The sequence below is a fragment of the Myxocyprinus asiaticus genome, chromosome 45 (genome assembly GCF_019703515.2).
Source record: "Myxocyprinus asiaticus isolate MX2 ecotype Aquarium Trade chromosome 45, UBuf_Myxa_2, whole genome shotgun sequence".
Taxonomy (NCBI): domain Eukaryota; kingdom Metazoa; phylum Chordata; class Actinopteri; order Cypriniformes; family Catostomidae; genus Myxocyprinus; species Myxocyprinus asiaticus.
In genome coordinates, this window is record NC_059388.1 from 830,681 (window position 1) to 842,862 (window position 12,182).

Genomic DNA, 12,182 nt, shown 5'->3' on the forward strand with positions numbered 1-12,182 from the left:
ATACCAATTTTGCACAATCTCATCTCTGAAAAGATTACATTGTGTCTTATGTAAAAATCTAAACCTTCTATTTTCACATCTAAAAATTTCCATCTTAAGTTTTCCTATATTTTTTCTTCTTGTATTTCATTAAAATGTTCATTCTTTTCCAAAAATTATATGCTATATGCTTTTTGAAAACAAATGATCTAAAACAGTTATAAAAAATCTTTATATTTAACTCTTTCTCTTTACCCTTTAAAAGCACTTCCATTTCACTTTCCCCCTTTTCTTTTTGTTCTATTGTTTCTACCTCACTACTTTCCACTCCCCATCATTGTCTTTGTTTAAATATTTTTTCACTGTTTTAATTCTCATGATTTTTTTTTTTCATGATTCAATATCCATCAAACCCATTCCTCCTACTCCTACTGCTCCAATCAGTGTATTTGTAAGGGGGTTTCGAGGAAAGGAGGAGGCGAGAACCGGCTTGACAACTTAAATAATAATTTATTAACCAAAAACCCAACCAAAAACACACAACCAAAAACACAGCACAGCTGCCTGCAATTCTCTCTCTCTCGAACTGTTGTCCCCGGCCGCCTTTATCCCTCGCGCGCCCCATCAGGCTGATTGGGGACCGGGTGTGTCTCATTCCAACCCGGCCCCGCCCTCCTCAGCTCTACGCTCCTCCCGGCGTTGCCTCAGGCCGGGGAGCCCCCGGCATGACGTACATCCCCTCCACCCTTCCTCTCCGGGTGGGGGGGGCGTGCCTTATGCCCCGACTGCCGGCGGGTCCTCCCCGCCTTCCTCGACCTGGGAGGAGACAGGAGGAGAAAAAACAACACAAAATGGCGAGGGAAAGGCCAACACGGAGCGGCAGAGAGAGAGAGAGGAGAGAAAAAGAAACTCACCGGTTCTCTGATGCGCCGTCGCGTGGTCCTCGATCACTAGTCCACCCTCTCAGGCAGACTGCAGCCGTTCCTCCCCGGGCGGACCGGAGTCACACCTCCGACCCCCAGCGGACAGAATGCCCCTCCGCGTTCCCGGCGTCCCGTGGGGACTCTCCTCCGCCCCTGGCAGCGGCCCTACCACTCCAGGCGGTCGGGGAGTCACTTCCCTCCTCCCCCCGCGGACGGCGGTCTTCTCTCGACCCCTCCGCGTTCCCGGGGGACGGCAGGGCACTCATCTGCCCCCGGCAGCGGCTCCCTCGCTCCAGGCGGTCGGGGAGTCCCGTCCCCACTCGCCCCGCTTCCGGGTAGTCGGGCTACTCCGTCCCCCGTCGGACGGCAGCGGCGCTCCCCTGGGTGGACGGCAGTGTCGAGGATCCTGCGACGGGAAACCCTCCTCCTTCCCGGGTTTCGGCACCAGTGTAAGGGGGTTTCGAGGAAAGGAGGAGGCGAGAACCGGCTTGACAACTTAAATAATAATTTATTAACCAAAAACCCAACCAAAAACACACAACTAAAAACACAACACAGCTGCCTGCAATTCTCTCTCTCTCGAACTGTCGTCCCCGGCCGCCTTTATCCCTCACACGCCCCATCAGGCTGATTGGGGACCGGGTGTGTCTCATTCCAACCCGGCCCCGCCCTCCTCAGCTCTACAGTATTATAATCTATTCTTGTGGGCTTTTTGTTCCATAAAAAAATACAAAAATACATTTCTTCAACCTCTGTGCCACACATTTCTGCATTGGAATCACTGCTAAAACATACCACATCTTTGCCAACATCAATGCATTTACTACTAATACCTTTCCTTTCAAATTGAAATCCCTTTGTTTCCAAAAAGTCAATCTTCTCGATTGATTTGGAGGTGGAAGGTCCGTCATGGTCTGGGGCGGTGTGTCACAGCATCATCGGTCATCAATCTCAACGCTGTGCGTTACAGGGAAGACATCATCCTCCCTCATGTGGTACCCTTCCTGCAGGCTCATCCTGACATGACCCTCCAGCATGACAATGCCACTAGCCATACTGCTTGTTCTGTGCGTGATTTCCTGCACGACAGGAATGTCAGGGTTCTGCCATGGCCAGCAAAGAGCCCAGATCTCAATCCCATTGAGCACGTCTGGGATCTGTTGGATCTGCTATGGCCATTCCCCCAGAAATGTCCAGGAATTTGCAAGTGCCTTGGTGGAAGAGTGAGATAACATCTCACAGCAAGAACTGGCAAATCTGGTGCAGTCCATGAGGAGGAGATGCACTGCAGTACCTAATGCAGCTGGTGGCCACACCAAATACTGACTGTTACTTTTGATTTTGACCCCCCCTTTGTTCAGGGACACATTATTCCATTTCTGTTAGTCACATGTCTGTGAAACATGTTCAGTTTATGTCTTAGTTGTTGAACCTTTTTATGTTCATAAAAATATTTACACATGTTAAGTTTGCTGAAAATAAAAGCAGTTGAAAGTGAGAGGATTTTTCTTTTTTTGCTGAGTTTATTTTGGATGGTATTCTTTCCTCATCGAATTTCAACATAATTGACAGGCTGTCAATTCTTCCACCATTACGAGTGGTTTTCAGGCATCTTGCTTCTGCCACTTTCCCTCCCATTATAATTTATTTAATCTGATCTATTGGCACACTTGTATGTATTCACGAAATTACTCCTCGTACCATCTTTTTATCATTAAAAGTGTTCCTTGTACACTCTTCCCTCCCATCTTGTTTAATTTGATAGCCTTTCCTTGTTGATTACTGTCCTTTCAAAGAATCAATAGTGATCCATTACGCAAAACTCTTGCACTCCTAACCTCAACCATCAATTTGTTTATTGTGTGGGGCTTTACTGGTTGTTTAGATCAGTGTTACTATCAGAAATAATTAATAATTATTTCTGTAGTTATTAATCAATATTTAAATTAATTAATTGAATCTAACTCATTAAAACCTCATATGGGACTCCAGTAAATGTAGTGTGCTACGTTTAGGAGCAAGTTTGGTTATTAGCAATAATTAATAATGATCAAAGATAATTATTAATTATTAAAATCAATAGAACATTGATGAGAATCAATGTTAGCTTTTTTTTAATCCTTTAAATCAACAGTTATCAAAGATAATCGTTAATTGTTAACGTCGATGAAACATTAATTAAAATTAACACTAGCTTATTGATCATTCAAATTCAATCAAAGATAATTATCAATTATCAAAAATCAATAGAATATTAATAAGGATTAACATTGACGGGGCACCACCCTGGAATCAGGGACTAATAACCGAATATTAATATTAGATTGTTTTCTTAGGAAAATCGGCATCCGAAGAATATCGATTTTTGGGAAAAAAAACAATGAATGAAGGTTTGAATCCGAGCACTGACATCCCGTCAGCATGACACAGGCGTATGCAAAACAAACCAAAACACATCTTTGTAATATAAACAAAAGTTTATTTATGCAGTAATATCAATTAATAATTAATACAATGCAGTCAATAAACTTCCGACTTACAACTACAAACTAAACAGTGATATGATTAGATATGGAAATAAAATAATCCTATAACACATAAGGTGTGTGTGTGACAGTGTGTGTGTGTGTGTGTGTGTCAGTGTGGTTAGTGAGAGAGAGAGAGAGAGAGAGAGAGAGAGAGAGAGAGAGAGATTATTCAGTGACAGCCCGAAAGCTGAGTTCGCGATAGCTGGAGATAAAGCAGCCGTGTTCATCACTCAGAGACGCGGTTTTACGAGTGGGGCTCGTAAAAGTCCTGCGTTATTTGACTCTAATGGATGAACTCAGTTTCTGTCTCACCCGCGATGGCGAAAATGCACAACAATCCAATTTGGTTGGACCACAATACAGCAAACAAATTTGTGATAATTAATACCCTGAGTATTAATAATTAGCAGACATGGCGGTCCGTAAACTGTACAAGCAAAAACCTTGAAACACAAGAATAACACACTATAATATTCTATCTCTGCCCAGACGTAAGCTCTCACTTGAATCACATGAGGACACAGGTAGAATGTGTTTTCCTCCGTCCTTTAACTTTGACCCGGTTCCTTGAGGCTCGGGTGATGACGGGAGGCCGTTTCCTCGTGCTGTTGGCGGGCGGTACGGCTGTTGATTCTCAGAGGGCGGTACGGCTGTTGATTCTCGGCGGGCTGGCGGAGAACTCAGAAATGTCGACTTGATTGAAGATGGAAGAGAAATCTTTAATCTCTTCACTTCTGTAGGCCAACGGATGAAGATGCGCATTGCTCGGCGGTCTCCTTCGGATCCGTTAGAGTGTTCGGCTGAACACAGAGTAATCTCAACTCATCCAGCGAGATGGAGATTGTATGGCCACAGTTTCAAGTCGGACATTACTTCCTTAAGCCACGAGGTTGCACCGGAGAGCAGCAAAAAGCTACGTCTGTATTCGGTGAACTAAGTTGCTGGAAGCAACTTTGGAAGCATTCCAGAATTATTTGAAGTCCTGATGATGTCATGTTTGAGGGACGTTCTGTTGTGTGCCTCATCCAATAGGAGTTGAGAGCTCGATCCTTTAGAGGGCAAGGCTTCATGGATCTGTGGTCTGTTTTGGACTCCCTTTGTTTGATTTTGGTGCGATTTTTATCAGTAAAATTTACGACTTGAGGAATGTTTTTATGACTGTTAGGCCTGCCTTTGTCTTCTATCTGAATACATGAGGCCCAACAATTGCTTTAGTTAGCTGAATTGGGCTCCATTCACCAAATGAGGCACCTTCTTGAGCCATTTTAATGATTACTATGTGTTCATCATTTCATTCTCCTGTTGCTTATCAGTTTCTTCCGAAAGAGAAATTGCATTTTGCTGCCTTTGTTTTTTACGCTTTCATCTACCGTTAATCTTCTGTACATTATTCCACCCTTCATCATTCCCGCCACCTACTTCCATTCCTCCTAGCTCACTTCCTGATCTGTCACTTCCCTCTGCCATCTCCTGCCCGACTGTTTGCCAATCGTCACCCAGCTCAGTGGGAAGCGCTTCTGTTGGAAGTGATGTATGAGTTAGCTACCTTGAGCACCATGCTAACATCATCTACTCCACACCTAGCTTTGTACAAACGTTATGGCACTCTAACTCCCCCAGCGGTGTGGGATAGTATTACAGCCTGAATACAAACTGGTAACAAGTTTGTGTCTGTTACATACCTTTGCCCTCAGGAGAAGGCTTGTCATACTCATGGTGCAAGTCTTTAAATTTTGCACATAATAGGTATCTACATGATCAGGATCATCAAAAAATGAAATGGAATAATTCACAGGACCTAAACATTTTTCTATTTTGGCAGGGCCTTTCCATTTTGATGACAATTTAGCCATAAACCCATCATCAGCTTTAGATAAAGGATGAGCTTGGACCCAAACTATATCTCCTACTTGGAAATATGTTTGTTTCCTCAGATTTTGTTTGGTCTGAGCTCGTTCTACATTGTCCTTCACCTGATGAATTAGGCTTTGCTGTCGATCTATGACTGGGTAAGTTGGACTACTAGGATCAGGTGGTTTGTGAATTGCTCTCTCCAGAGGTCCCTTTAATTTCCGTCCTAAAGCAATTTCCGAAGGTGGTATCCTGTACTATCATGCCAAGCAGTGTTGATTGCGAATCTGAATTCAGCCAACCATCTATCCCATTGTCGGTGGCGGTCCCCCACATATGAAGCTATCATTGTCTTCAATGTGCGACTAATCCATTCAGTGAGGTTAGTTTGAGGGTGATAGGCAGTAGCCAGTTGTTGAATTCACCCCATTGCTTACAGACTAAGTTAAGAAGATGAGATGTAAACTGTGCTCCACGGTCTGATACAAGATAGGTGGGTGTTCTTGGAAAGGGTACAGTTCTACCCATTTAGAGCAGTAATCGACTATGACAAGCAAGTGTTAATTCTGTTTGGTACTCTTCGGAAAAGGTCCCATCAGGTCTACGCCAAGCATGTACCCTGGCTCTACTACTGGAGTTGATTGTAGATAGCCTGACAGCTTTGAAAAAGGCAGCTTGTACTTCTAACATATCTGGTAATCCTTACAGTACTTCCATATATCTGCTCATGTGCTTGGCCAATAAGCGACTTCCATAAGCCTGAGGAGCGTTTTGAGTTGACCAAGGTGACCGCTTAAGGGATTGTCATGTGCACATTGTAAGAACTCTCATCAAAGGCATGCAGGTATGACTAATTGCAGCTTCTGTCCCAATGTACCACCAGGGACGCTACGGAACAGAAATCCATTTTCTTGAACATAGTGTACTCGTGTGGGATGATGATCTGTCTGGGAATCTGCCTTCTTGCTTAGTTCTTGTATTTCAGGATCATTTTGCTGTACAGTGGCATTGCGAGTTAAATCTACTGGTACGTTTGCTGGAGTTACCATAGACTTAGTGGCTTTGATTACTGCTAGCATATCAGTGGGTGAAGTGCATTCCAAGCTTCTAGATAACACATCTGGAACAATGTTACACTGTCCCTTTCTGTATTTCACAGTACACTCGAAACCTTGTAAATGGATGGTCCATCGTGTCAATCTTGAGGATGGTTTGGGATGTTGGAATACCCATGTTAAAGCAGAGTGGTCAGTAATCACTTCGAAAAGTCGCACTTCCAGGTATGGTCTCCATTTTTCCACGGCCCATTACTGCTAGACATTCTTTCTCCAAAATGGAGTACGATTTCTCTGCTCCTCGCAACAATCTGGAAGCGTAAGCTACTACATGCTCTTCTCCTTCTGACTATTGTGTTAATACTGCTCCTAGTCCAATTTCACTAGCATCAGTTTGTACTTGGAATGACTTGGTAAAATCGGGTGGAACTAACACAGGTGCTTTGGTTAGGTCATGCTTAGGTCCAATTCCATGTGGCTCTTTTTTGTTTTAGGGCATGTAAAGGTGCGGCTTTCTCTGAAAATTTAGGAATAAAGCAATGGTACCAACCAGATAATTCTAAGAATCTTTGAACGTCCTTGAGGTATTGAGGTACTGGAAACTCACTTACTGTTGATACTTTGCAGGGATCAGTTTTTACTCCTCCTCCAGATATGATGTGACCTAGGGAGGTAAGAGATCTTTGTATGAAGTTACACTTCTTAAGGTTCACTGCAAGACCTGCATTGTGGAGACAACTGAACATTTGGTTGAGGTGTTGTAAGTGCTTTTGTTCATTTTCAGAGAATACTACCACATCAATGTACACGAGACAACATTTTCTGTTCAATTCTCTGAGAACATGCTCCATTAATCTTTGGAAAGATGCTGCAGCATTTTTCAATCTGAATGGAAGCCGTAAAAATGCAAATAAGCCTGCTGGTGTTACAAAAGCAGTCTTCTATACACTTTCTGACTCCATTTCGACTTGCCAGTAGCCGCTTTTAAGGTCAAGGGTACTAAACACTGTCACTCCATGTAATAACTCCAGGATGTCTTGTATTTGGGGCATGGGGTAAGCATCCAAGTGAGTTTTTGCGTTCAAGCCCCTGTAGTCCACACATAATCTTAATCCTCCTTTTTAGGCACTACTACTACCGGTGAAGCCTATGGAGAAGTTGAAGGACGGATGATTTTCTTATCCAATTACTCTCTAATTTCAGCATCAATAAATTATTGTTTCTCTGTTGACAATCTATAAGCCCTTTTCCTCACTGGTGCTTCATCAGTAGTAATGATCCGATGTCTGACTATGTTTGACTGTCCAATCTCATGTGTACATACCGTTGGCCATTCCAGCATCAGTTCTTTCAGTGACTCTTTGATCTGCTCATTGGTGTCATCTTTCTGGGTAAATTGAATTACAGATTGTAGAGTTTTGTCTGTAACTGAAGGTGTAGATATAGCAAGATCAAAATTTATTGAATAATTAGATTCCTTTGTCAGAAAAGGAAAGGTGGTCTTTTTCAACATCCTTCAACGATTCCTTCGTATACATAGTGCTCGATAATGGAAAGCAAAATCCCTGATATTTTCTCTAGTACCTTGTTTTATTTTGAGTAATCTTCTTGTGGCTTCTTCTTCGTAATCTTCACTTAAAAAACAAAAGAGCAAAAGAAGACTTTTTAACTGCTTCCATAACTGAATATTCTTATTCTCTGCCAGCCACCAATCTTTAGTGGTCCCTTTTAGTATTGACGTAAGAATCTTGTATTCATTGAGCGGTCTGAGAGCAAAGTATTCTTCACATCTCTCTATAAAATTAACTGGGTCTTCTTCACTGTTGTTGAAGTTTGGAAAATCCAGTTTCACAGAAGGATGGAATGACATCATGGAAGTATTTTCGGGGATAGGTAATTGATTATGCTGGACATGATATGTTTGATCTTTGACTTTAGATACAGGTAGAGGAACAGGAGTACTTTGATATGGATGTTTGGGAGTAGATACCAAAGGCATACAGTCCCTTCATTTTCTTCCTCAGAGTCTATATAAAGCTCACTGGATGTATTAATCAGTTATCTAACAGGCTCTCTTCTCTTAAGAAATGGATCAGAAGAAAAATCATGTTTGGGCCCACGCTCAACCTCATCACTAGTATTTTGGCTTGCCATATTTTACAATGGAATAAACAATGTTTACTAAATGCAATTGTGTATTTAAGTAGTACACGTCCCCGTTCGGGCGCCAATCTATAACCGTACGTGTGCTTTTGCATACATACCAGCTAAACATCTGTATTTAGGGAGAGTTACTAGCATCAAAATATGTTTAAAACCAATTAAGAACCAAGGCAGCAACATAAATATTTTCTATGATTATATATAAACTCAAATTCTGAACACAAAACTCAACATTCATCAATAGCAAAACCAGAAAACTTGAATAAAGAAAATAACACAGATTGCTGAGGTGAACCAATCAGTCTTTTCAAATATAAAGGATGTTTGGAAGAGGGTGAGAAGGTGAGAGTTCGGTGAGTATAAGGGTATGTTTACACGACAACGATGTACTAAAAACTTGAAAAGTTTCGCGTACAGATGGCAACATTGTCAAAATGATCCCAGTTCACACGGATCTGTGAAAATGACTAAAAACGCTGTATTATGCATGCCAGGCCAGTAGTTGCAATGTCATTTTGTAAAGAAACACTACGCGCCTGCGCAAATAAGCATTCTTCCACAGAGCGGTGAATACAAACAATGAAGATGGCGAAAGCGTTGAGCAATTTTGTTTGGACGGACAATGAGGTTGCTTTTTACTTCAATTTCTTTGCTGGAGAAGCGTCAATAAACTCAAAATCTTAAGCAGCACAAACACAGTCCTGTAGTCCGCCATTGTAGTTTTTAATGTCTCGCGTGTTTTTTTGAAGTACTCGCGCATACCTATAGCCTGAACTCTCAAGATTATTCAATAAACTCTGCTCATTTTTACCATAACTTCATCTCCTGCCTTCTTCTGTATTCCCCCTGCTGACTCTTGGGCTGGTAGGAGAGTAAGTTAACATAACAAGCTGTTGATGTTGACTGGTTTTGGATATCAGACAGAACTCTTCTTCTGACAGAGAGAGAGGTCTTGTGTACACTGGATCTAACATGCATTTTCACTGCCTCATGTTTTCATATTCTAAGCATATCACTGAATACATGGCATCACATCTCTGTCTATAGGCTATATACATAAGTGGTGGGTGAATGAATTGCAGGGTAAAGGTACATCAAATAAAATTAAGTAAATAAATAAATAACATTTAAAATACAAATACATTTTTCCCATCTGAATCCATACATTAATTTCAAGATTTTCAAATTGTATGTTCTGTCTACTGTACAATGTTCACACTCCATACAAAACACTCCAAATGAATAAATTGTTGATTACTGATATTTGCACAGACACCAGTATTCATATTGATAATTATACATCCCAAATTGATGCCTATCAATCCATCATTCTTTATATAACACGTAATACGCGTGCGCATGACGTCATCGTTTTCATAGTCTCACGTATCCAGACCTTCAGACTGACAACAGAAGGTCTGGACTCCATGGCAGCTTTCATTGGCCAAGGAACGCCCATGAGGCCGTTTGACCGACATGTAAAACAACCAATCACAGTTCGCTTTGTTCAGCATCACGTTTAGGGGCGTGGAAATGTCCCCACAATAACAGACCAGCGTGCAACCAGTAAGTCATTAGAGTAACCCGCATTGAAAGTCAAAAAAGAAAAGGAAGAAGTCAGTCATTTATTCACGAATGTCGCAAAAGTTTATAACAACAATGGCGCATCAGTCTCCAAAAGTACCTCTTAGCAAAACACTAGGAAGTTGGTTGTAAACATATGCAGAATTTGTTCAGACAACTTCAAAGCATCTAAAACTAACAAACACAGATTATTTCATGGACATGATTCTTCAGACAAAGCTGAATTTACTGGTGTGCTAGAGGAGTTTGTTGGCAAGCTTTATGACACAAGTTTGGCGATCTGCACCTCTTGCCGAAGTCTATTAATGAGGTACAGCAGCATTTCCAAAGAAGTTGTATGAATAAAATTGCATATAAATGACATGTGCAGTAAGGCCAGGGAGAAACGATGTGCACCATCAACGCCAACACAAGAGCAGAAAAACGACTTACCATTTCCGAATGCAGCCCTGCAAGACGTGAATTGTTTGATCGAACGCCACCTGATGTAAACACTGCATCAACATCTGTACAGGATACTGTTAGTAGTAAAACTGTTATGGTGAGTTCGTCACAGAAAGTTCAGCAGACAAGGGGTGTAAAGAGACCTATGAGGACCCTAGTAAATAATATTACCAGGGGACACTACAATGCTTTGGCCAAGAATTTAATGAAAATTCCTTGGCAGTCCCAGTTGGTCATTGATGTGGTCCTCAAGCAAGTTGAGAAGGAATGTCGAATTTTAACAAGCAACAAGTTCCATTCTGTAGTACAACACACTACGCCATCGCACCTCGCTGATTTTAAGTGTGAACAAGTGATGGCTGAATGGAGGACTGCAGCACCAAAATGTATGCAGTTCCTAAAATGTGCAAGTACAGCAACAAACTTGACCAAGCATAACACTAAAGGAGCAAGTATTCATAAAAGAAGATCCTGGAGTAGAAAGAAGCCAAAGGTGACAATGGCTGGCCTGATATTTCTTAAAGCAAGGTCAAAATTCATGGCATCTCCTATGTACTGAAATTCAATGGTGTTGAAACATGGTGGTGCAAAGAAAAGATGCATTGACAGATTCAATAGGATTGGAGTTTGTGTGAATCACTCAGCAACCCTAAAGAAGATCAAAAAGATTGCAGATACATGGGATGCTGGAATTCTAGAATGGAAAAAAGTAATGTGTGACAGCCCAAGCCTTGAAGACTTGTCATGGATGGATGAACCAGGTTGCAGCTCTTCTTTCCTATCTGATCATACATACCACCATGAAGAGAAAGAAGTGGAAGAAGTCTTCATTGTCACCAGCAGTGAAAGTGAAGAGGTTTGTAAGATTTGGTCTAATATTTGTTTATATATTGTATATGAAGGACTTCTCCACCATAGGAAATTTTTTCATAATTTACTCACTATGATTTCATTCCAAAGTTGTATTACTTTCATTTCTCTGTAACCCCAAAAAAAAGATATTACATTTTTTCCCACCTTATGGAATTACTTAACATTAAATTAATAGAATTCTATAACAAACGTTCACGGAAATTTCATAGTTATGTTAATTTTCTTCTTTTTTTTCATTAATAGGAGCTCACAGATCATGACACAAGAGCTTCTAGAAGAACTGAGTCAGGCTGCACAGATGGGTTGTCACCAACTGCAATGGCACTGGAGTCTCAGGTGAGAGTTGGTATTTTGCATTGTATGTCTATATGCACTGAAGAGCCAAAACATGCAGCCAGTCTGGCACAAACAGTTACGCCACTGTTACAAAAACACTGAGATCATATTTTTCACTGGCATCATATAATCAAAACCATATTACGCAGGTTGTTGTAATGTTTTGTCTCATCTGTTTAAATCTAATTTAATGTTTCAGTATAATTATAATGATGTTACCTAGGGAAGTCCATGCAATGCTCTATTAAAAATAGATTTTTTTACTCCATTAAAACGCAAGTGTAACACTTAAAGAAAAATTGTCATTTTAAGTTTAGTAACTCATTTTCCTCTTTCTCACAGGAACACACACCCAGGACACCTGTTCAGATCACAATTGATAATTTGGATCTCATAGTGACACCACATACAATGAACATCAGCCATCAACGTATGGACTACCACTG